Source organism: Mobula hypostoma, chromosome 4, assembly GCF_963921235.1.
Source record: "Mobula hypostoma chromosome 4, sMobHyp1.1, whole genome shotgun sequence".
NCBI classification, from domain to species: domain Eukaryota; kingdom Metazoa; phylum Chordata; class Chondrichthyes; order Myliobatiformes; family Myliobatidae; genus Mobula; species Mobula hypostoma.
Window position 1 is genome coordinate 20,379,480 of NC_086100.1, and position 26,421 is coordinate 20,405,900.

The following is a 26,421-nucleotide window of genomic DNA, read 5'->3' on the forward strand; positions in this document are numbered from 1 at the left end:
TCACGAAAATAATTCTGGTAATGAACAGGCTGCCATATGAGGTCCAATTGGTGGCTCTGGGGCTGTACTCCCTGGAATTCAGAGGAATGGGGTTGGGGGGGGGAATCTCAGTGAAGCCTATCAAATGTTGAAAGGCCCTGATAGAGTGGATTTTGAGAAGATGTTTCCTACATTTGAGGAGTCCACTATCAGAGAGGACAGCCTCAGAATAGAGGGGCAACCATTTAGAACAGAAATGAGGAGGAATTTCTTTAGCCAGAGAGTGGAGAAACTGTGGAATTCATGACTGTGGAATTCATGGCTGTGGAGGCTAAGTTATTGAGCGTATTTAAGGCAGAGATTGATAGATTTTTGCCTTAGCCAGGTCATGAGGGGCTACTAGGAGAAAGTGGGAGATTGGGGCTGAGAGGGAAATAGATCAGCCATGATGAAATGGTGGAGCAGACTCGATGGGCCAAATGGCCTAATTCTGCTCCTATATCTTATGGTATTATGGGTTGAACCTGAGTATCTGGCACTGTGAGGCAGCAGCTCTACTGATCTCATCATCTCATCAGTCTTCATGAACGACGAACTATGAACTTAAATCATTAATTATTCGACTTCATTGGTAAAGAGTGAAGGCAGGTGAAATAAACTGAGGGCCAATTCATTACTACCACTGTATGTAGCCTGTATCACCCTAGGTTCCTTGTTCATGATGTAATCCTTGTTCAAGAGCAACGGGACAACCTGACTTTCCAAACAATAACAATGAATGTTAGAAACACACAGCAAGTCTAACAGCATCTGCGGAGAAGAAGACATTTCAGGCCAAAGACCTTTTTTGTCTTTCCTGTCTGGGAAAGAGAGAACATAAGTTAGTTCAAAGTTCCCAAGTGACTGGCGGGGGGGGGGGAAGAGTAGGGCAAAAGGAATCTCTCTGACAAGGTGAGGCAAGGGTTGCTTTAGGGATAATATATAGATACTGAATGACTGTGGAAGCCAGGTGGTCTGAGACCATAAGACCATAAGACAAAGGAACAGAATTAGGCCATTTGGCCCATTGTGTCTACTCCTCCATTCTATCAAGACTGATTTATTACCCATCTCAATACCATTCTCCTGCCTTCTCCCCATAACCTTTGACACCCTGACTAATCAAGAACCTATCAACCTCTGCTTTAAATACCATACACCCAATGACTTGGCCTCCATAGCTGTCTGGCAATGAATTCCACAGATTCACTACCCTCTGGCTAACAAAATACCTCGTCATCTCTGTTCTAAGTACCCTCAATTCCGAGGCTGTGCCCTCTGGTCCTAAACTCCTCCACTATAGGAAACATCCTCTTCAGATTTATCTATCACATGTTCAATGAAGCACACAGTGAAGTGTGTGCCAACAACCAGCACACCCAATGAATGACCAACTCCAGCTTCACTTTCTTATAGTTTTATGTAATGGAGCTCGAAGCAAGTTTGAGCAACAACATGATATTTTCCAGTTGGAAGTGATACACACTTCCAGATCAGATTCTGATTCTGCTATTTAAATTTATGTATACTTGGAACGCTGCTGCATATTCTGCATTCTGTTATTGCTTTTCCCTTGTACAGTACTATTTTGATGCACCCATGTGACTAAATGATCCATATGTTGTCACGATGCGTGCTCTCAATATCAGAACCCAAGTGCGGAGGAAAGACAGACTCTAATGTAGAGACAGCGACCATCTTTTATTCACAGTGATTCCAAAAGAACATCCGTGTCTCGGCTGAACAACACCACGAGAAGCAACATTCTCAAAGGTAAGACCCTGTGATTAGCGCTAATGGGGCATCCGCTTAAATAATACAAGTAACACAGAATCCTTCAGCCTATCAAAATAAGCTTAACAAGCTTAAACAGAAAGCATCAGGGGACCACATTCCAAGAAGCGAGTCGCTCGAGAAGAACACAAGGAAATCTAAACAGTTAACAACTCTCATTAAACAACAATAAACCATTTCAGGTGCTGTAAGAGCCCGAGCCCAACGCTCTCTGGCGCCCCACACAGGCCTGAAGAACTCATTACATATGCATTGCATGCAAAACAAAACTTTTCATTGAACCTCAGCGCATCTGGCAATACTAAACCAATTCACCCATTTATATTTTGGTTGTCACATTTGCTCCACTAAATCATTGCTTTTGTTGTTTACACCTGTCTTTCACCTTTTCAGACTCTTTAGTTTTTTCGTAAACACAAGAGGTTTTGCAAATGCTGGAAATCCTGAGTAAGACATACACAATGCTGGAGGAACTGAGCAGGTCAGGCAGCGTCTATGGGAAAGGAATTAAAGTGTTGAATTTTGGGCTGAGACACTTCATCAGGACTTCCTATGACCTCTCTGCCTATCAAGGCTTGATGGATGGTTCTCATTGTTAACTTTGAGTCTCTCACCGCAGATGCTGTCCAACCAGCTGAGTATATCCTGCAGTTTAAAAAAAATTTTTGTTTTTCTGTCTCTTCAGGATTTGTTTTTTTTTTCCTCTAAAGTAAATGGCTCCAACAACTGGTGTTCAATCCTCACCTCCAGTGTTCTCTGCGTGGAGTTTTAACTCTCTCTGAGACTGCGTGCGTTTCTTTCAGGTGCTCCACTTTCCTTCCACACCTCAGTGATCTGCATATTTGTGGGTGAATTGAACGCTGCAGGTTGCCCCCAGAGCATTGATAAGTGGGGGAGTTAAAGATCAAAGATTAGCTTGTTACATGGCATGTGGCAATCTACTCTTTGTCACATGTCCATTGAAACGTACTGTGAAATGCATCGTTTGAGCCGACGACCAACACAGACCAAAGAATGCACTGGGGGCAGCCTGCAAACGTTGGCACGCTTCCGGCACCAACGCAGGCATGTCCACAGCTCACTAACCCAAATCCTAACACGAGGGAGAAAATCGGAGTACCCGTAGGAAACCCATGTGGTCACAGTAAGAACAATCAAACTCCCTAGAGACAGCAGCTGGAACTGAACCCCGATCGCTAACCGCTAGGCTACTGTGCCGTGAATTGATGGGAATGCGGGGAGAACAAAGTGGGATTAGTGTAGACTGGGTGTGGAATGATACAGAATTGCTCGATGATCCTCCGACACATTTCACAGTGTTGTAATGTTTCTGATAAGTTGCCACAGGTACCCGATGCCTGGTGATTAGGAGAAGAACAGCAACATTTTACAAAATTTAATTGAATGAAAACAACATTTTCCAGATTATTGTTTCTTCTGTTATGAATAAACAAACACAAAGTGATTGGCAATTTTAAAAACATGGGTATGCTTTAATTTCAATGTTCTTGACTTTTTTGGCTCATAACAGTTATTATATTAATGAGTTGCATTGTTTTTGGACGTGCTGCTGCTTTTGATGCTAATCCATTTAAGTTCACACAACCTTCAATTGGTCTTCATACCATCGACTGTCTCCTGGCCAATTGGTGTTTCCAGGGTAACCAGGCTCATACATGGCAACAAAAGCATCATTAACAAATATGTTAAGTGCAGGAGTAGACCGTATAACCCTAGGTTTGATCAGTGGCATTAGTCTAGAGGAAGACGCTCTCCAGTCCGCCAAACTTGTGAAATCTTGTTTGTGTGGATACTGTGAGATGTTTTCCACTGCTACAAAACAGTACCATGAAATAACAAATAGTATGCAATTAAATGATTTAGCATTATGATTCTTAATTTGACTAGAGGGTTAGTATAGAAAATAAAAAGAAAAGGGCCCAGTTTAATGAAACACTCTAATGTGCATGTTGGAGCTCACGATTTTCCCGTCCGTTCATTCTCTTTTAATTTCCCCCAGTTGCCATTGACTCCCGGCCCCATTCCACGCCCACTCAGTCCTGCAGTCTATGACTTCCCCGTTCTGGCATTTTCTTTTTCCATCTTCCGCCGAACAAAAGCCTGTGAATACCTCGCGCTCTGGCGCACAAGAAAGAAGAACCTCCCCTCATTGGACACCACACATTCCAAAGCCCCCACTAACTCCAGTCATAACCCAAACACACTGCGGCTACAGAGAAACTATTACATTAGCAGTGAAACCTTTCCCAGGGCGTTACATATATATTCCATATATATTTGTATATTAATGAGTTGTATTGTTTTTGGACATGCTGTTGCTTTTGACGCTAATACATTCGAATTCACATAACCTGAAATTGTTCTTCATACCAGCGACTCTCTCCTGGCCATTTGGTATTTCCAGGGTAACCAGGCTCATACATGGCAACAAAAGCATCATTAACAAATATACTAAGTGCAGGAGTAGACTGTTAAGCCCTTCAGGCTTACACTGTCATTCATCATGATCACAGTTAATTTTCTACCTCAATTTTCCGCCATTATCCCCATATCCCTTCATTTCCTTAACATCCAGAAATCTATCTAATCCTGGAGAAACTCAGCAGGCCAGGCAGCATCTATGGGGAGGAATAACAAGTAGACATTTCAGGCCGAAACCCCCCAATCAGGATGTAATGAAGGGTCTCGGCCCAAAATGGAATCTCCTTATTCCTCTCTCTTGTGTCTGTGTACAACGACGTATATGTTAAATAAAAGCACTCACATGGGAGATGGCTTTTAACTGGTGTATTCACATTGCAGCGAGGGAGAGAGAGGGAGCAATGCACAAATGTAGACAACAGCGCACACGCAGACAACAGATCAATTCGTAGTGCTAAGGGGAGGGAGTCATTGCTTTAATAGAAATAGATCCATGCATTACACATCCTCCCTCTTTAGGTTAATGCAACATAAAACTGCATATGTACAAAACATTCAATTTCCCTTTCATTAACCCATATTCCAAATAAACATGCTTTCGCAATAAGTCTATTGCTAAGTTCACAGTTCTAAAGATTCATTCTTTTCGGTAGTGCACCATTTCTTTCGGGTTAGCGCCTCTGGACTTGTGGAGTGGCATTGGGTTTCGTAGGTGTCTTGTCAATGATAATGTTTTCCTCACGCCTCCGGACCTGTGAACTGGCATTGGGTTTGGTAGGTGTCTTGTCGAAGACAACGTTCTTGGTTTCCGGTGTCACGTTGTTGTCAGTGACATCATCATTGAGAGGTAAGTCTGGTGACTGTAACATGTCTTGGTGGATGCAGTCGACACAGCTGTGTTCTTTGGTTGAGCATCAGTGATCCAGTTCTTGTTGCTATCCTACCAGGTGTCTACTTGTCTTCTTGGTATTCACATGCTAGGACTTCCTGTCCAATCTCGAAGCTCCTTGCTGCTTCACTTGGCAACTGGCTGAACTGTTTATTCTGCATTTTCCTATGTAGATCTTACTTCAGGAGGTCTATGGGAGATCTCAGATTCCTGTACTTGGACAGCATTGCAGGTGCTTGATACGCCATTGCGTGAACAGCGTTCTGATACACAAAAACGAAGTTGTCCACCTTGTGCTGTAGAGAAATATCCTCCTTCTCAATCACTCTAATGGATTTGTTGAAGGTTTGGATAAACCTTTCAGCTATGCCATTCATTTCTGGGTGGTGAGGAGCTGATTTGAAATGTCTGATGCCATTTTTCTTCGTGAACAGTCGGAATTCTTCTGATGTGTGTTGTGGTCTGTTGTCACTCACGATTTGTACTGGTAAGCCATTTCTGGTGAAGATAGTCCTCAGCGCAGAGACAGTGTTTTCTGAGGTGGTTGACTTCATTGGTATAACCTCCGGCCACTTTGAATGAGCATCCACAGCAATCAGGAACATGGAGTCCATGAATGGCCCAGCAAAGTCAATATGTCCCCTTTGCCATGGTGAAGGTGGCCACTCCCACAGGCGTAGCGGTGCCTGTAGGGGTGCATTTTGAACTTTTTGGCTTCCTGGACAGCTTTTTGCCAAGTCATTGATCTGTTTATCTATTCCCTTTTCAAACACCTTCTCGTTAGCATTAAGCAACTGTCACAACCTCTGGTTAGTGCTACTATTTGGGCTGTAGTTGCCTATTGATACCACACTGACAACTTTCATTGAGTAGCAGTCTAGTAGGGATTTTCTCAACCATTTACATCTGAAAAGTGCTGGCCCTCCACTTTTCAATATATAAAGTTCTGACTGTGTGTTTGGCCTCCATAAGTCACATTTACTTGCAGTTTTCCTTTGGGAGACACTTTTTCGCCTGTGTAAGTCTTGTCGACTGGCGCTGTAGTCGCACCAGCGTCGGACTTTGGGACAAAAGAGGTCCCGGGTTCGAATCCAGCCAGCCGGCTCCCCTGCAAGCTTTCCATCCGTGCTGGGTTACGAGCTGGTGATCTCTTTGGAAACTCACCCAGCAGAAGGCAGTGGCAAACCACTGCTGTAACTTGCCTCGTACGCGAATCCCCACTACGTCAGAGAGGCGTGGAGGGAAATCGTCCGCTAACCGGACAAACTCCGGATGCGACGTAGAAAAAAAAAGCCTTTAGCATCACTGAAGTCTTCTCTAACGGTATCTTAGACAACAGTCCGTTGTAGTCAGACTCTGGAATTATGGACAAAGCTGATCTTGTATCTAGCTCCATTTTCAGTTTTACACCGGACACATCAATGGTGATCCAGATGATTGTGTGATCTGCTTCAGTTATACTGTGCAGTTTTATGCATGCCAGTTCACCTCTGTCAGAAACTATGTTGTCTGATTCTGTTTTACATTTGGTAACTTTATGCATTTGCTTAGTTTTGTGTTTGAGACTTTTCACTTGGTTGTGCTTTTTGTCTGCCTTGTGCACTCTCTCTATGTGACCTTGTCTGTAACACTTTCTGCTGGCTTTTTCTTTGATCCAACGGTCATTTGCTTGATGGGAGGATTTGCCGCTTCGATTTTTGGCCATTGTGTCATTCAGGGAGATTTTTGTGCATTTCAAATTCTAATGTCTTTTTCTGCAGTTCTGCTGCATCATTTGCTGCAGTCTCTAACGATATTGCAATGGTCAATGCCCATTCTAAAGTTAGGTCTCTTTCTGCCGGTAGCCTTGTTTGAGTGCTTTGACGGTGCGTGCCACATACAAGTCTGTCTCTTAGTGCATCAGAAAGTCCATCTCTAAAGTCACAGGAAGTCTGAGCAGTTCTGCAATGTATTCAGAAATGCTTTTATCTTTTGAGTGGTTCTTCTTATAAAATCTAAATTTCTCAGTATTGCCAGCAGTTTAGGGCTCAAGTGGTTTTGTAAAATTGTATTAATTTCATCAAACGTCTTGCTTGCTGGCTTTTCAGGGGTTACTAAGTTGCTTAAGAGACTGTACGTTCTTGAGTCCATTAAGCTAAGAAGCATAGGGGCTTTCTTTTGCTCCTCCATGTTGTCACGTTACAATACAGTTCCACCCTCTCAATATATTCAGCCTTCATTAGTACGATCACATTTGTCAACTTCCCTGTCTGAAGCCATCGCCACGTTATTTTCACTTTAAATTCAGCACGTCTTTCACTGTTACTATGCTGTGCTCATGCCTTTGTTGGCATCTGTGACAACCTTCTCTTTATTGTCTAACTCTTGCTGTTTCATACCATAATCGGGCTGTAACTGTCGGTGCAATTCACAATATTTTCTGACATTCAGGTTTGTACTCGTCGCTAGTTTATTGTGTTTGTGCACAGCTACATAATAAATAAAAGTACGGACGCGAGAGATGGCTTTAACTGGTGTATTCACATTGCAGCGAGAGAGAGAGAGAGAGAGAAAGAGAGGGAACAATGCCAATGCGTATACAACAGATCAGTAGAAAAGAAATAGTTCCATGCATTACACTCTCCATAGATGTTGCCTGACCTACAGAATTCCTCCAGCATTTTGTGTATGTTACTCTGGATTTCCAGCATCTGTACAATCTCTTGTGTTTATAGCTCTCTGCCACTGTTTTGAATAAACTCAGTGCTCCCAGGCAGAAAGTTCCAAAGATTCACCACCAAGTGAAGTAAGTAATTCTATCTCAGGTCTACATGGGCTTCTTTTCATTTTGAGACTTGGTTCTACAACTCTCATCCAGGAGAGCTATTATCCCCGCATTCAGTGTCGCATGCCATGTAAGAATTTTGAGAGTTTCAATGAGATCGCTCTTTGCGTGTGAAGGTTCTTGTCTAAGAAACACACTGTCCATGCTGCAGAGTGTCAACACCTAGGACAGTCCCGCCATGTTGTGAACACTAACTGGAATCACCCAGAGCAATTTGCCGCAGTGAGGCCTGGGTCCTGGTGCAAGATTCGGACAATTTAAACACCGGCCTGGAAAGAGTATGGGCTCCTCTCTTCTGCAATGCTGAAGTTGTGAGACTGGCCCTGGCTGCTGTGCTTCATGCCTGCGGACTTGGTGGAAATTTGCCCTGCTAATATGAGGGACTGAACTCTAAGGCCTTGGGCCTTCTATGGGCTGCTCCAGGGATGTGGGTCTAAGGATTCAGCTTGGCTCAGAATGCTGTTGTTGCTAGCTTCCACTGTTTGCATTTGTGTTTTTCTCTCTCTTTCTCTGTGCGCGCTGGGGGTTGGTGTTTATTTTTTTTTAATTGGGCTCTTTCGGGTTCCTTGCCTGTGAGGAAACAGTTCTTAAGGTTGTATAATTGATACATTCTTTGATAATAAATGCACTTTGAATACTTCGTTATAAATGAGGCTGAAACAGCAAGGGTTAGCACAGCAGATTGTATGGTTAGTAAGAAGCACTCAGAGTTATCTACAGCACAGAATGAAATCAATTAGTCCACTTGGTCTGTCCCTGAGTACTTTCACTCTCAAAGTTCAAAGTAAAGTTCATTATCAGAGTATACGAATGTCACCACATGCAAACTTGCGATTCATTTTTCTGCGGGCATGCTCAGGAACTCTCTGGAATAGTAGCTATAACTGGATCAATAGAAGATCAACCAGAAGGCAAAAAACTGCAAATGCAAATATAAATAAATGCAATATAAAGAGTACTTAAAATAAACTCATTGGTTGTGGGAACATCTCGAAGGATGAGCAAGTGGGTGTAGTTATCCCCTCGAGTGTAGTTATCTCCTGGGTTGTTCCAGCTTTTGAACGGATTTATTATTGAGTCAAATTCACAGTCTCTTGCTTTCAGATGGCAAGGAGCTTCCTGACTCTAAACAATCGTAGAGTCATAGATACTGGGCAGAAATAGGCTATTTGGCCCTTCGTGTCTGTGCTGGCCATCAATCATTTACACTAATGTACATAATTTCCCTTTTTTCGGTTCTCTCTACATTTTTCATTGACTCTACCCAGATCCTGCCAACTCACTTACACACCAGAGGCAATTTACAATGGCCAATTAGCCTAGCAACCATCTTCTTAACTTGTTTTTGGTACAGAGTGTTACGAACCCCGTAACTGGGTTGCCAAACCAGCAGAAATGGACCACTGGTTGGAGTCTGGTTTACTAGAAACTAATAAAGTTTTATTAAAGAAATAAGTAACACAGTACTCTAATCGTAAGGATATAAATGCAACAGGTTAGCAATGATAAAACACACATGTACACAGAACTAGGGTAATAGGAATCGACCAAGCTCTATCGCAGTCTAGGAGTAAAATGATCAGTCTCAAGTGACGCAGAGTTCAGTTCAGCTTAGTACAGTTCGCAGTAATTGCTGTTGTGCCGTTGGAGAGAGAGATGCAAATTTGATTCAGGCAGACCTTTGATGTTCACAGGTGGTTTCGAGTGGACCCTTTTATGTCTTCTATCCCGCTGTGGTCACCGACTGTGACCCCTCCGTTCCGAATACGACTGTTCTTCCGCGGTGAACCCAGCACCCAGGCAAGGGCGGACACACACACCAGGTTCCCACCAATCGTACCTTTGCACCCTGTGCATCTATGGTCGGTTCCCGTGAACTGGACCTCCAAACTTCCACTAACTTGTGGGGGCACACCGCTCTTCCAGGGTCTCGTTATCTCATGATCTCGTGGTGTCTGTCGTGCCTTAGCGAACCTGTTCTTTTTATCCCCTGCTGGGGTATCGCCTGTCCATCAAACTTCAAACAGTTCAGGTTCAAAGCAACTGGTCTGTCAATATTCTGAATTGTGTTTCTGGTCCGTTATCTCTCTCTTCTCTCTCATTAAGCTGTTGAACGTTTTTTCATCGTCTCCCTTATGTCTCTCTCATTAGCATCAATCGTCTGATAACTTGGTTTGTTGTCACAAGAGCAAAGAACAACCCAGCCCAGGAACAATCCCTTTGGCTCACTATGTCTGTGCTGTACATGATGCTCATTTAAACTGCACATCTGGCTGCAAGTGATCTATTTCCCTCTATTCCCTGCCTGGTCATATAGTACGTCTGTCCAAATGCCTCTTAAATGTTGCTATTGTATCTTTTCCACCAGTTCCCCTGGCAGTGCATTCGAAGCTTTGTAAAAATAATTCTTTCTTTGTTGTTATTCTTTCAATGTTCCCCTTCTTTCCTTAATCCCTTTGATCAGAGATTAAGGGAGCTATGGCTTTACTCTTTGGAGAGGAGGAGGACGAGAGGAGACATGATAGAGGTGTACAAGATAATAAGAGGAATAGATAGAGTGGATAGCCAGCGCCTCTTCCCCAGGGCACCACTGCTCAATACAAGAGGACATGTCTTTAAGGTATGGGTGGGAAGTTCAAGGGGGATATTAGAGGAAGGTTTTTTACTCAGAGAGTGGTTGGTGCATGGAATGCACTGCCTGAGTCAGTGGTGGAGGCAGATACACTAATGAAGTTTAAGAGATTACTAGACAGGTATATGGAGGAATTTAAGGTGGGGGCTTATATGGGAGGCAGGGTTTGAGGGTCGGCACAACATTGTGGGCCGACGGGCCTGTATTGTGCTGTACTATTCTATTCTATTCTATTCATAGTTTTGACAGTTCTATCCTGGGAATAAGACTGACTGTCCACCATATCTATGCCCTTCATAATTTTATATACTTTGATTAGGTCGTCCTCACCACTCCTGAAAAATCAATCCAAGTTGTTCAACTCCTTATACATAATATAGGTAGTTCTGCTGTAATGGGAAATCCTGTTTTATAGAAAATCATATTCTAGCAGAAAAAGCAGGTGTTGCTTTGAAGGCACAGATTTTCCTGACTACAGCTCTGTAATGACTGATGACACAAAAGATTCTGCAGATGCTGGAATGTTGAGTGATACACACAAAATTGCTTCATCAGGACTCTGCCAGTCATCCATGGAATGATTTTGTTACATCCCTTTTGGACTAGTCCTGGCGAGGGGTGTCGGCCCAGATCATCAACTGTTATTACCATCTATGGCTGCTGCTGGAGCTGTAGATTTCCTTCAGCATTTTGTGTGTATTGCAGCTAACAACCAAAGCAGCCTGCCGAATGCAAATAGTGTTCCCTAATCTGTCAATCACATAATAACTAATTATGTCCTGGAAACATTATAACAGAGCTATCTGTTGGGCACGTGGCCAAGTGGTTAAGGCGTTCGTCTAGTTACCTCAAGGTCGCTAGTTCGAGCCTCAGCTGTGGCAGCGTATTTGTACCCTTGAGCAAGGCACTTAATCACATGTTCCTCTAGTCTGTGCGAGGAGTGGCGCCCCACACAGACTTCCAATCTGCACCTTGTAAGGCATGAAAATGCCCGACGCAGGCCTCTCATGGTCTGAGTTGACGTTCCCTCCCTATCTGTACTCTGCGATCCAGGCTGTCCCACCCCAGACATTCTCTTTTCTCCCAATTCCAATGGGTGTAAAGTGCTTAAACCTGAAAACACGTACCATCTGGCTCAAGGATGACTTCTGTCTTGCCATTATTAGACTGTTGAAGTAACCACTTGTACAGTCCACCATGTCAAGGCTTACACCTTATTGTCTACCTTCACTACAGATCTGCATTACTCTGTAACCATATCCAAAGGTTCATTTATTATCAAGGTATGCATACAACTCCAGATGGCTACGAAACAAAGAAAACCATGAAGGTTGTTCAAAGAATAACATCAACCTCTCCTGAGCACAATAAAACTTACAAATCGCAACGACAGAAAAAGCATCAACCCCCCCCCCCCACTCAGAAAAACAAATCGGGTGAACCAAGAGAACCTCAAACCCCAACCTCCCCCCCACCCCGCACACGCAAAAAAACATATAAATTGCACTAAATGGATGGAGAGAGACTGTTCCCATTGGTGGAGGCAGAAAAAGTATAAAGCACAAAGTAAATTTATTATCAAAGTACATACATGTTATCATATACAGCCGTGAGATTTGTTTTCTTTTCCCAGTAAATCATAGAACCATAATAGAGTCAATGAAAGGCTGCACCCAACAGGATGGACAAGCAACCAATGTGCAAAAGACAACAAACTGTGTAAGTCAAGAGAAAAAAAAGATATATAATAAAAAAAAGGCATCCGTTAGTCTTGCGAGACCATGGATCTGCGCCTGGAAAGTCTTCACTCTCCAAGGCGCAGGCCTGGGCAAAGTTGTATGGACGACCAGCAGTTGCCCATGCTGCAAGTTTCCCCTCTCCACGACACCAATGTTGTCCAAGGGAAGGGCATTAGGACCCATACAGCTTGGCACCGGTGTCATCACAGAGCAATGTGTGATTAAGTGCCTTGCTCAAAGACACAACACCTTCCCTCGACTGGGGCTCGAACTCACGACCTTCAGGTTGCTAGTCCAATGCCTTAACCACTTGGCCACGTGCTATTATAATAATAGTAATAATTTTAAAAATTACTATAGTAATAATATAGTAATGTAGTATGTGGTAATAATATAGTAATAATGTAGTATAGGGTGGCAGTATAGTAATAATAATAATAAATAAATAAACAATAAAATGAGGACATGAGATGAAGAATCCTTGAAAGAGAGTCCATAAATTGTGGGAACAGTTCAGTGATGAGGTATGTGAAGTTGAGTGAAGTTTATCCCACTGGTTCAAGAGCTTGATGGTTGAAGAGAATAACTCTTCCTGAACCTGGTGGTGTGAGTGCTGAGGCCTCTGTACCTTCTTCCTGATGACATCAGTGAGAAGAGAGCATGTCCTGGATGGTGGGGGTCCCTGATGATGGCTGCCGCTTTCCTGCTCAGCTCTCCACGTAGGTGTGCTCAATGGTGGGGAGGCTTTACCCATGATGGCTGGGCCATATCCATTACTTCTTGTAGGATTCTCCATTCAAGAGAATTGGTGTTTCCATACCAGGCTATGATACAACCAGCCAATATACTCTCCAGCACACACCTTTAGAAGTTTGCCATCATTTTAGAAGTCATACTAAATCTTTGCAAACTTCTAAGGAAGTAGAGGAGCTGCCGTGCTTTCTTCACAATTTGACTTATGTGCTGTGTCTAGGGCAGGTCCTCTGAAATGAATACACCTTAGGAATTTAATATTTCTGACCCTTTCAAGACCAAGGGGCTGATTATTGACTTTAGGAGGAGGAAACCAGAGGTCTGGGGTGACATTGACAGAGAGGTGGTTGTTATGGCACCAGATTTTCAATTTCTCTCCTGTGTGCTGATTTGTCACCGCCATTGATCCGGCCAACGACAATAGCATCATCAGCAAACTTCAATATGGCATTGGAGCTGTGCTTAGCTGTACAGTCATAAGTGTAAAGTGAGCAGAGCAGGGGGCTAAGCCTTGTTGATGGAGATTGTGGAAGAGATATTGTTGCCAATCCAAACTGACTGGGGTCTGTAAGTGAGGAAATCAAGGATCCAGTTGTACAAAGAGATATTGAAGCCAAGGTGTTGAGGTTTGTTGATTAATTTTGAGGGAATGATGGTATTGAATTCTGAGCTGTAGTCGATAAGGAGCATCCAGACGTATGCATCTTCGCAGTCCAAATGTTCCAGGGTTGAGTGAAGAGTCAATGAGATGGCATTGGCCTTGGATCTGTTGGAGCATATCCAAGTTGCTTATCGTATTTCATCAACAACCTCTCAAAACACTTCATCACAGTGGAACAAAGTGCTTCTGGACAATAGTCACTGAGACAGGTGGACCATATTCTTCTTGGCATCTAAGAATGAAATTGGCTGGGTAAGAAACTCAAAGTGATATGAAGAGGTGATTTTATGTACAGGTGTAAAGTGAAGACAGATTAAGTCATGGTGTTAAAATGGCTGCCAGGTAAGTACCTTAAAGGAACTTTTGGGGCCACGGGGAGAGGGTGGGAGAATGGAACTGTCTCTTTCATTGAACTAACATGGCTGGTTAGCCTCCTTCAAAATGTGAGTCTTCATGTGATTCAGCGATTTTGTGACCTGAGCACAAGATCAAGGCTGCCATGTTACTGCAATAGCAAGGGAAATTGCTGCACTGCTCTAGGTGGAAGATTAAACAGAGGCTCTGTTTTTTCTGAACTAAATTTCAAAGGTCCCACAAGGATATTTCACAGGAGTTTTCTCATGCATCCTTGCTGATATTCATCAACCAGAATAACAATAAAAAGATTAAAATTAATCTTGGCTTTATTGGTCACGTGTACATCGAGATGTACAGTGAAGCGCACTGTTTTGCATCAATGACCATCACAAACCGAGATATGCTGCTGCAGGCGGCCTGCAAACGCCAGCGTGCTTCCAGCACCAAGATAACAAGCCCACAATTTATTAGCAATAACCTGAACCTCTTTGAAATGTGGGAGGAAACCAGAGCACCTGGAGAAAAGCCAGGCAGTCACGGGGACAATATACAAACTCCTTACAGACTGCGGTGGGAGTTGAACCCCCATCTTACAGCTAGCACCATGAAGCATTACACTAACCCACTATGTTAATATGACACTCTAAAAACTTATTTGGGCAATGTTTTGTTGTTTGTGATGGTGAATTTCAGATTAGCACCTTAAGTGATATTACTTTGGCAATACTTGCACAATGGAGGCTGTCAATTTGGCAATCTAAATATGCTTCTTTCTTAAATGAGAGACATTTTTGTTCTTTGCAAGTTATGACTGTATTAATCTAATATCTTTCTAATAGTGTTTTAAATAGTCACTGTTTCAAAGTTCAAAGTGAAGTACACATATGTCACCATATCATACCCTGAGATTAATTTTCTTGCAGGCATTTACGGCAAAATAAAGAAATACAATAGAATTTATGAAAATTATACACAACAATGACTGACAAGCAAACAACAGGAATTCTGCAGATGCTGGAAATTCAAGCAACACACATCAAAGTTGCTGGTGAACGCAACAGGCCAAGCAGCATCTGTAGGAAGAGGTGCAGTCGACGTTTCAGGCCGAGACCCTTCGTCAGGACTAACTGAAGGAAGAGTGAGTAAGGGATTTGACTGACAAGCATCCACTGTGCAAAAGAGCACAAACTGTACCAAAATTATATTATAAAAATGTAACTACCAGTGATACTAAGAACGAGTTGTAAAGTCCTTGAGAGTGAGTCTATAGTAGTGGAGTTTACTGAAGGTTCTTTAACAGATGTATTCTTGTTAGAATTTTACAAGACCTATTCTTACAGGACTTCTCTTTCACATATGTCAATGATATCCTTCTGTAAACAGTCAGAAAGCATTAAATGTATTCTCACAAAGCCTTAAACCTTAAGGGACATATAGCACTTGTTCTGGTAGAGGACATGGAAGAAAATCACCCCAAGGAATATGACGTGCTTGTATTAAAGCCCACTGACTCTCAAGCCATTGACGTAAATTAGTTTAAAATCCTGGGTACACTTCCTTTATAAAGATGTCACACTGCCGTTTGTTCTTGTCCTTGTATGATCTTGCCAAGTTTGGGAACCCTATACAGTCTGTGTTTTACAAACAACTCTGGTGAAGGAAGGTTAGCCTTTCTGACAATTTCTACAAATTCTGACAGGCCATTTTTACCTGTGTCTAGTTCACATCCTGAGATTCTTATTTCAAGAATGCCTGTACAACTGTCTAGACACTGTGTGAAAAGTGAAAACTCACCGTTCGTACTTTTCCATGCCTGTCACTATAGTTACAGTATTCCACTGAGTTATGCTCACAATAGACTTACCAGCTGTGGTTTAGCCAGGGTGCTGTCTTGACTCTGGGACGGGAAATTTAATTTCTGTTCCATTCCTTCTCCTGTGGTAAAATCTAAGCTGACACTCTAGAGCAGTACTAAAATTACCGTCTGCTACATGACTAGAGAGATGCTATCTTTTAAAGGAAGTCTTAGATGAAGCTGACACAGATGGGCTTAGAGGAGTAGAGAATTATTCTCAGCATCTTGCCTCTATCTATCCCTAGAGCATTTTTTGCTGGCTCTGAGCCCGCACTTGCTCATGTTTGGAAGAATGAGGGGTGATCTCACTGAAACATCAAATATTGAAAGGCCCAGATAGAGTGGATGTGAAGAGGATGTTTCCTTTCTATGAGAGTCTAGGATCTCTCTGGAAGAGTTTAGAATCAGAGGGCACAGCCTCAGAATAGAGGGATGTCCCTTTAGAATTGAGATGAGGAGGAATTTCTTTAGTCAGGGGATTGTGAATCTGGAATTCATTGCCTCAGATGGCTGTGGAGACCAAGTCTTTGGGTATATTTATAGCGGAGAGTGAAGGTTCTTAATTAGTCAGGGTATCAAAAGTTACAGGGGGAAGCAGGAGAATGAGTTTGAGAGGGAAAATAAATCAGCCATGATCAAATGGCGGGGCAGAAACAATCAGCTGAGTGGTGTAAGTCTGCTCCTATGTCTTATGGTCTAAATTCTCCCAAATGAGTGATACAGTTTGCTGGTTTATAGAAGGCACCACATTGCAACCCTTTGTGGCGTTAGTACAGTGAGGAAGATATTCTAGAAATGTACTTTGATTTTCTTTAGTGATTGTACTGATTTTATCTTTGGCATTTTAAATATTAATCTATTCTTCATTGTACACACATCAGTAATAAAAATTAAAGATAAGTACAAAAATATAACTTTAATAAATAAAGCTTGGAGATCCTCAAACAGGTGTGACAGTAATTCCTTCATATTAAGCCAATCTGTACATACAATAGATCACTGAAGGTTAAGCCTGAACAAAAGTAACTAAAGCCATAAAGCAATTCAGCATGGAAACAGGCCATTTGGTCCATCTTGCCCATGCTAACCAGCTAGTCCTATTTCCTTTACCTAATCATGAGCCTGTAGCTTTACTAGTGCTTTAAATGTTGCAATTGTGACTGCTTCACTCAGGCAGCTCCTTTCCATAAGGCCATAAGACATAGGAGCAGAATTAGGCCATTCAGCCCATCGCGTCTGCTCCACCATTCCATCATGGCTGATCCTAGATCCCACTCAACCCTATGAACCTGCCTTCTTGCCATGCCCTGACCAATCAGGAAACTATCAACTTTCGCTTTAAATATATCCATGGATTTACCACTCTCTGGCAAAAAATATTCCTCTTAACCTCTTCATGCATCTTTTGCATAAAGAACTTGCTCCTTAGATCCTTTGTAAGTCTTTCTCCTCTCAGTTTAAATCTATGCCCTACAGCTTTTGATTCTATTTCTCGGGCAAAAGACTGTGTGTATCCACCCAATCTCTGCCGCTCAAGCTCATAACTTTACACAACTCCATAAGGTCAACATTGCAACACCCTGGTTCAGAGAAACGTCTTATTTCTATATATTACATGGCTATACACGTTAGGTACAATTATATAGTAAAATTACAGGAGGTTTGATTGACTTGACTTGAGCAGAGAGGGCACAGATTTCCACCAAAATCAAATGTGGCAGAAAAATATGAAAAGGAACCAGGAAAAATGTTACTGATACTCACTCTGGCTGCTTCCCTGTAAAGTCAATGGGTAAATAAAACCAAGGCTCCTTTAAATGAAGAACAATGACTTGCTTACCTGCTGTTTGGCCAGTGCTGTGGTTCTCAGTCTGACTGGGTGTCGACTCTTCTGCCTGAGCAGGATATAGGCATTTCTGTGGGCAGGTGCCCTGAAGAATGGCAGGTTTTTTGCTCAGTCTGACATCCACCTGGGGAGATATGGATGCTCTCAGATGCGGATCAGGATGAGCTTCTCCTCTCTGAGCCACGAGCCACAGAGCTTGAAGCTGCCTCTTGGAAGCTATGAGAGATTTACAGCCCAATTTCCTGAGGGAGATTTATTGCTGTCTGTTTTTTTTTCCCTATTTGCTGTAAAGCTTTTGGGCTCTAGTGATCTGCACTGTGACTCTTGTTCCTTGTTTGCTTATAATCATCTTCTGCGTCACTAATTAAGTTCTAGTTGGTCACGGAAGTGAGCACAAACCAGGGTCTTATGCACTCTAGAAATAATCTACCTTAACCATTTAGTCACCAATTGTTTTCAACTGCACCCAGTTTCTATGCTTATTTTGCGTAATAATGTAATGGCTATTACATATTGAAATAATCTTATTAATTTGATAAATCTTGAATATTTTATATTTAATATTATTCATTTTTACTTTCCTGTAATAAGACCACTTCCATATAGGTTGCGACTTTTAACCTGGTGAAATTGAATTTAAGTTGAAGTTTATTGTCATTCAACCATACGCATTTATACAGCTAAATGAAACAACATACTCTGGGACCAAGGTACAAAACACAGTACATATTTCACATACAGTACATAAAATAATATTAGAAGATAAAAAATAATCCAATAGATGTACAAGTTGGCATAAAATGCATATACGACATAGTTAAATATACAGCAGTGTAATACTACTGGTGCTGAGGAAGAGTTGACTTGAGAAAGGTCCTCAAAGTTATGGATGTTATTCTTCAGTTCACTTTTGGGATCTGTGCGTCATTGGCAAGATCAACATTTATAGTCCATTCCCAATTACCTGTCAGACAGTGGAGGTGAGTCAATTTCTTGAACTTTCTGCATTCCTTCTCGTGAAGATGCTCTCACAGTGTTTTTGGTGGGGTAGTTAGACCCAGCGACAATGAAGTATGTCCAGGTCAGGGGGAAGTGTGACATGGAGGTGAACCTGCAATTGATGATGTTCCCATGTGCATACTGTCCTTGTCCACCTTGGTAGTATAAGACAAAGGGTTGAATAGTGTTGTCAAAACAACATGCATGGTATTTTGCTGTTGGTACACATTTCATTCACTGTGCTCCCATGGTAGAGGGAATGAGAGCTATGGGGGGGTTAATGTGATGCCAATTTAATGGGTTGCTTTGTCCTGGATAATGCAGATCTCCTTGAAAGGTATTCATGCCTCAGTCAGATTCAGATTCATTTATTTAGCAAATGTACATCAAAATATACAATGAAAAGTATCAGTTGGTTATCAACCAACACAACCTAGTGTCTGATGGCTCTGGGCCTGTACCCACTGTATTCTACCCATTAGTTACCATCATTCCACTTCAAAGAGATTTTACTACACTATCCCGACATTCCTTCATCCCCTTCATGCTCGCAAATTTGCCAGTCTCTGACTGAATGAGCAGAAGGACTGAGCTTGCGCAATTCTGCAAGGTGGAGTATTCCTAAGGCGGCTGAAGAAATTTCTGCTCATCTTCTGAGAAAACAGCCTGAGTCATATTCTCAGACTATGCCCTCCGATCCTGAACTCCTCATCCAGGGAAACATTCTCCCTGTGTCGAGCATGTTAACCTTAATTATTTATTTATTGAGATACAGCGTGACTGTGGGAGGAAACCAGAGCACCTGGAGAAAACTCACATGGTCACAGGAGGGCATACACACTCCTTACAGATGACAATGGAATTGGACTCTGAACTCTGAACCTTGTGCTGTAATAATGTCACACTAACCACTACTTCACCATGGCGCCCAATGAGATGTCCTCTCATTCCTCTGAACTCCAAAGAAAGCAACCCAGTTTCCTCAATCTCTCAAACATGAGGAAATCTGCAGATGCTGGAATTTCAAGCAACACATATAAAAGTTGCTGGTGAATGCAGCAGGCCAGGCAGCATCTCTAGGAAGTGGTACAGTTGATGTTTGGAGCCAAGACCTTTCGTCAGGACTAACTGAAGGAAGAGTTAGTAAGAGATTTGAAAGTGGGAGGAGAAGGGGGAGATCCGAAAAGATAGGAGAAGACAGGAGGGGGAGGGATGGAGCCAAGAGCTGGACAGGTGATTGGCAAAAGGGATCATGGGACAGGAAGCCTAGGAAGAAAGAAAAAGGGGAGTGGGGGAAAGCCCAGGGATGGGCAAGGGGTATAGTGAGAGGAACAGAGGGAGAAAAAGGAAAGAGAGAAAAAGAATGTGTGTATATAAATGAATAAATACCGGATGGGATATGAGGGGGAGGTGGGGCATTAGCGGAAGTTTGAGAAATCAATGTTCATGCCATCAGGTTGGAGGCTACCCAGACGGAATATAAGGTGTTGTTCCTCCAACCTGAGTGTGGCTTCATCTTTACAGTAGAGGAGGCTGTGGATTGACATATCAGAATGGGAATGGGACGTGGAATTAAAATGTGTGGCCACTGGGAGATCCTGCTTTCTCTGGCGGACAGAGCGTAGGTGTTCAGTGAAACGGTCTCCCAGTCTGCGTTGGGTCTCACCAATATATAGAAGACCGTATCCGGAGCACTGGAAGCAGTATATCACCCCAGCCGACTCACAGGTGAAGTGTCGCCTCACCTGGAAGGATTGTCTGAGGCCCTGAATGGTAGTGAGGGAGGAAGTATAAGGGCATGTGTAGCACTTGTTCCGCTTACGAGGATAAGTGCCAGGAGGGAGATTGGTGGGGAGGGACGGAGAGGACGAATGGACAAGGGAGTCGCGTAGGGAGCGATCCCTGCGGAAAGTGGGGTGGGGGATAATTTTGGATCTCCCCCTCCCCCTCCCACTTTCAAATCTCTTACTAGCTCTTCTTTCAGTTAGTCCTGATGAAGGGTCTCGGCCTGAAACGTCGACTGTACCTCTTCCTAGAGATGCTGCCTGGCCTGCTGCGTTCACCAGCAACCTTGATGTGTGTTACTCCTCAATCTCTCCTCATGCGGCAAATCTGTCATCCCCGTACCAGTCCAGTGAACCGTTGTTGCATTTCCACTGGGATTAGTACTTCCTTTCTCAGGTAAGGCAACTAAAACTGTACATACTGTTCCTGGTGTGGTCTCACCAAATCTCTATACAATTGTAATAAATCTTCCCCCATCCTTTAATCAAATGCTCTTGCACCAAACAGTAAGATATTATTTTCCCTCTTCTCATCTGTCTATCACCTGGGTCTCCTCCTTCCCTTTCTCCCATGGCCCACTTTCCTCTTTTATCAGATTCCTTCCTCTTCAGTCCTTTACTTTGCCTACCGCCTGGTCTTCACCTATCACCTTCTAGCTATCCCTCTTCCCCCTGCCCCACCTTTTTATTGGGGCATTTTCTCCCCCTTCCTTTCCAGTTCTGGAGAAGGGTCTCAGCTCAAAACGTCAGCTATTTGTTCATTTCCATAGAAGCTGCCTGACCTGCTGAGTTCTTCCAGCATTTTGTGTGTGCAGCTTTGGATTTCCAGCATCTGCAGAATTTATCATGTTTAGCATTTTCCCTCCTACTTGCTTACTTCATCCAGATGCTGGCTTTCAGTGACATCATGCAAGTACATCCAGGTCCCTTTGGGCACTGACCCAAACTCTCACCATGTTCCGATTATTCTGCTTTACTGCTTTAATGTGCACTGAAATGGATGATCTCATCTTTTTTCCACACACTGTTTAATCTGCCATGTTTTTACTTAGTCATTCCTTTTATCTCGCTGAAGCATCACTTCACAGCCTCCTCCGTATTCAAAATCCCACCCAGTGTGAGACTGACATCAAACCTGGAAATGTGATATCAGCCTAATCATTAAATTGTGAATAGCTGGAGACAAAACACCAATCCCAGTTAATCATATCCTGCCAACATGAGAAGGAATTATTTTTCCCACTCTTTGCTTAAAATATTTGCATTGCACCAATGCAATCAGAGCAAGACGGCCAGTCAAACATAGACAAGGAGTAGTTTCTGTAGTGAGGAGATGATTCCCAAAATCAACATCACACTTGGGTATGTGTTGGAAATCTGTGCCCTTCCAACCCTCCTCAGTCCATGAGAAGGTTCTTGACCTATAACATTGGCTATTCATTTCTCTCCACAGTTGCTGAGAACCTCCAGGAGCACTGATTTTGCTCCCCCAGAGGATGTCTGATTTTGCTTTTTAGTTGCAGGCCCCCCCAATCCTCCCTCTGAATATCCACCTGCTTTACCTCATCCTTCTGTCCACCCCATATCGACCCAAACCACCAGCCACATGGCATCCAGCCCCGCTCTTCATCTCCTCGAATCCCCTTTGCTCCCAAGTCCACGTATTTGCTCAATCCCTTTCGAATATCTCAGCAAACAACTTAAGTTGCCAATGTCACTGCAAAATTCTTGCAATACGTTTCAGCTGCCAGCTGTGTCTGTGCCAATAGGCAGTGTTACCTCAGTCCCGGCCACCCCTCTTCAGTACAGATCTCCTGTACAGTCTCTGTGGAGTTTGAATGGTTTCCCTTTAGAACATAGAACACTACAGCACAATACAGACCCTGTGGCTCACAATGTTATGTAGACCTTTTAACCTACTTGAAGATCAATCCAACCCTTCCCTCCTACTTAGCCCCCCACTTTTTTATTATTCATGTGCATAGAGTGTCATAAATGCCAATTCTTCCACCAACCCAGGATGTTTAATGCACCAACACTCCTTATGTTAAAAAAAACTTACCTTGGTTTCACAGGGTGCTACAGTTTCTTCCCATCTCTCTAAACCATGCTGGCTTTAGGTTAATTGGCCACTGTAAATGTCCTCAGATGGGGGGACAGGGAAATGGTAGTGTGGACAAATGGAGAGGATACAACAGGAAAATAAGATTAGTAAGGGTCGGTGCTTGATGATGGAGAAGGCATGGTGGGATGAGGCACCTGTTTCAGTTACATGAGAGGTATTGAAAAAACTCTTAAATATGTGCATGGACGATAGAGTCCTGGACAGCTATGTAGGAGGGAATGGTTGGATTGATCTTAAAGTAGGTTTAAAGGTTGGCCCAGTACGTACTGATCTGTAAAGTTCTATGTTCTATGATCATTTATTGTTTATTGAAATATAGCACAGAGTTTGAAATACAATGCCCTTGGTTTAAGTAATATTAAGGCCATGCCGAAGCAGAGTAATGCTGGATTTCAACAATTTTCAGAGAGCTCCATTGTGAACATAACCCTCTCTACCATCGAAGACATTGTCAACAAGCAGCTCCTCAGGAACTAAAGGCTGTCACCATCCAGGACATTCCCTCTTCACGTTACCACCATTGAGGAGGGGTTTTTGGAGCCTGAAGACCCACAGTCAACAATTCAAAAATGGCTTCTTCCCCTGCACCATCAGATCTCCGAAAGGTCCATGAATCCATGAACACTACCTCATTATTCCTTTTTTTTTTACACTATTGGCTTATTTTTATACTTTTTTGTGATGTTATTTGCAGTTTTTTTTGCTGCTGCAGAACAGTAAATTACATGTCATATAAGTCTGTGATAATGAATTTGATTTTGATTCCAATTCAGCACAATTTCAAATCACAACCCATGCACGGATATGCTTTATTTATTCAAGGGGGACATATTTCAAAGCCAAATGAAACTTTCAACCAGTTGCGATTTAATTGTGCTGTTTCCAAGTGTTGTAGATCCAGAATTTTGTGCCAATATAATGTTGAATTTAATGGTACTTGTCATCATTAAAGTATAAATCTCCCAGTAACTGGCAGTGAGGAAGAGCTGTCATGTGAATTGCCATGAACTACCGTCATTAGTCTTGCAAAATAGCAGCTCATCCTTAACCTCCCTGCTCTTATAGAGGATGTGGTGAAATTGCAGATTAAGATTGAATTATCCTCAATTTTGAAAGTCAGAGCTGATGCATAACAATCTTAATATCCATAAATGTTACTATAATTGTTAAAGTTATGCCAATCAATATCTTCAGCCCGGAAAGGATTATGTCTAGGGCCAAACTATGGGTCAATATTAAATAATTTAAATAAAATCCACTTATCCCTCAAACTTTTTGCTAAACTTTCACATGAGTGAGTATTTCTGTTTTTTATATCTTTTACTCTTAAATCTCTGTTTATTTTTGTTTATGCCTGGTTTATGACTGTTTAAAAATCTAGCTGCTGGAGGAATTCAGTGGGCTAGGCAGCATTCATAGAGGGAGATGGAAAGTTCACATTTTGGGTCAAGTCCCTTCATCTGCCAAGATGAAGGGTCTTGACTCGAAATGTTGACTATTTCCCTCCACGTATGCTGCTTGAACCACTGAATTGCTGCAACAGTATTTTTTTCTGCTCAAGATTAAGATATATCATGTCTTATAAATTTGATTCTAAATCTGTCTCTTGCATTTCCATTAAGACTATTTAATCCTCTTTCTTTTTGTTTCTGTTTTACTTTCAGATGGTGAGCGTTGGTTTGAAAACTCATCAGGATGTGCTAAACTGTCTCACCTCCAGCTCCTTCGCTTGGGAGAATCCCATTCCATGTCCTCAATACCACTTGACTTTCCCAGAAAAATTCATTCCCAGCCAGACTCCCTCTGACACGATGGTGTCAAGAAAACAACCTCTCCACTAATGTCGCAAAAACAAAGGAGCTGGTTGTGGATTACAGGAAGAATGGAGGCAGGCTAATCCCTATTGACATCAATGGATCTGGGGTTGAGAGGGTAAACGGCTTCAAGTTCCTCGGCATCCACATCACCGAGGACCTCACGTGGTCTGTGCACACCAGCTGCGTGGTGAAAAAGGCACAACAGAGCCTCTTTCACCTCAGATGGTTGAAGAAGTTGGTATGGGCCCTCAGATCCTAAGAACTTTCTACGGGGGCATAATTGAGAGCATCCTGACTGGCTGCATCACTGCCTGGTATGGGAACTGTATCTCCCTTAATTGCAGGACTCTGCAGAGAGTGGTGTGGACAGCCCAGCGCGTCTGTAGTTGTGAACTTCCCAAGATTCAGGACACTTACAGGGACAGGTATGTAAAAAAGGCCTGTAGGATCATTGGGGACTCAAGCCATCTCCACCACAATCTATTTCAGCTGCTACCATCCGGGAATTGGTACCGCAGCATAAAAGCCAGGACCAATAGGCTCCAGGACAGCTTCTTCCACCAGGCCATCAGACTGATGAACTCACGCTGATTTGAGTGTACTCTATATTACATTGACTGTTCTATTCATTATAAATTATTATGAATTACTATGATTGCACATTGCACATTTAGATGGAGACGTAACGTAATGATTTTTACTCCTCATGTGTGGGAAGGATGTAAGAAATAAAGTCAATTCAATTCAATGGTGAATCTGTAGAATTCAGTGTCACAGATGTCCGTGGAGGCTGAGTCTTTTGGTATATTTAGAGTGGAGGTTAATTTGGAGATACAGCTGAGCAGTACCTTTGGGACCTACGAGCCATTCTGTCAAGCAACCACTGATTTAACCCTAGCTTAATTACAGGACAATTTACAATGACTGATTAACCTACTAACTGGTGTCTCTGAACAGCAGGAGGAAACCAGCGCACCTGGAGGAAATCCAGGCGCAGATGGGAAAGAACGTACAATCTTGCGTACAGAGGACACCGGAATCGAACTCTGAACTCCAACGCCCCCAGCTGTAATAGTGTCGCACTAACCACTACGCTACTGTGACATCCCATTCTTGATTAGTAAGGGCGTCAAAGGTTTTGAGGAGAAGGCAGGAGAATGGAGATGAGAGGGATAATAAATCAGCATGATTTATATTGTCTTCTGAGGTTGTTCATTGCGATGGAGAATGATTCATTTCAACTTTGATATTCTGCAGTACCTTATTAGCCCAATGAGAAACTGCAGACTCTTCCACAGATGCAGCAGAAAGTGACCTATGAGGCAAAGAGGTAGGGAACTGGTGATTACCACACAAAATATTGGAAGAGCTCAGTGGACTAGGCAGCCACTATGGAGGCCAATGGATAGCCAATGTTTCAAGTCAAGATTCTTCATCTGGACAGAAGGGTAAAGGGGAGGCAGGGAGTATGACAAGGCGGCGGGAAGAAGTGGGACAGGAACTGACAGGCTTCTCTGTATTCTATCCCACCATGCCTTTCCCTCTAAGTGATGGGTCTCGACTTGAAACACATTCAGTCCATTTCCCTCCATACATTAGTCCTGGACCAGCTGAGTTCCTCTAGCTCCCTTGTGTGACTGTTCCAGAGAACTTCTGATATTATCTGCTCATTCCTCTGATCAGACAGGGCTTAGGAGCAATCCCTTTGGCATCCCAAATGCTCATCCTCCACCTTGAGCTGGAATATGGGAGTAATGTCGATGGGAGCTTGATGTTTGACATAGCTTCAGTGGGCTGAGGGGCCTGTATTGCTCTATGAGTAGGTGCGAATGAGTATATTGCATTTCTTCAAGTTCAGAATAGAGATTCTGGAGTCTCACGTCCGG

The 26,421-nt window shown here is 42.8% G+C and overlaps 1 protein-coding gene across 2 annotated transcripts in view; it reads right to left on the bottom strand.

The window, feature by feature from the left end:
• agtr1a (angiotensin II receptor, type 1a) overlaps positions 1-17,928 on the bottom strand; it is a 41,652-nt gene extending 23,724 nt beyond the window's left edge. The window contains exon 1 of one of the 2 annotated variants that reach the window (XM_063044821.1): positions 17,805-17,928. The gene's annotated coding sequence lies outside the window, so the exon portion shown is untranslated. Of the gene's footprint in view, positions 1-15,973; positions 16,025-17,804 lie in introns of those variants that run through there. The other variant, XM_063044822.1, reaches the window with a different exon arrangement.
• Between the last annotated feature and the right edge of the window lie 8,493 nt (positions 17,929-26,421).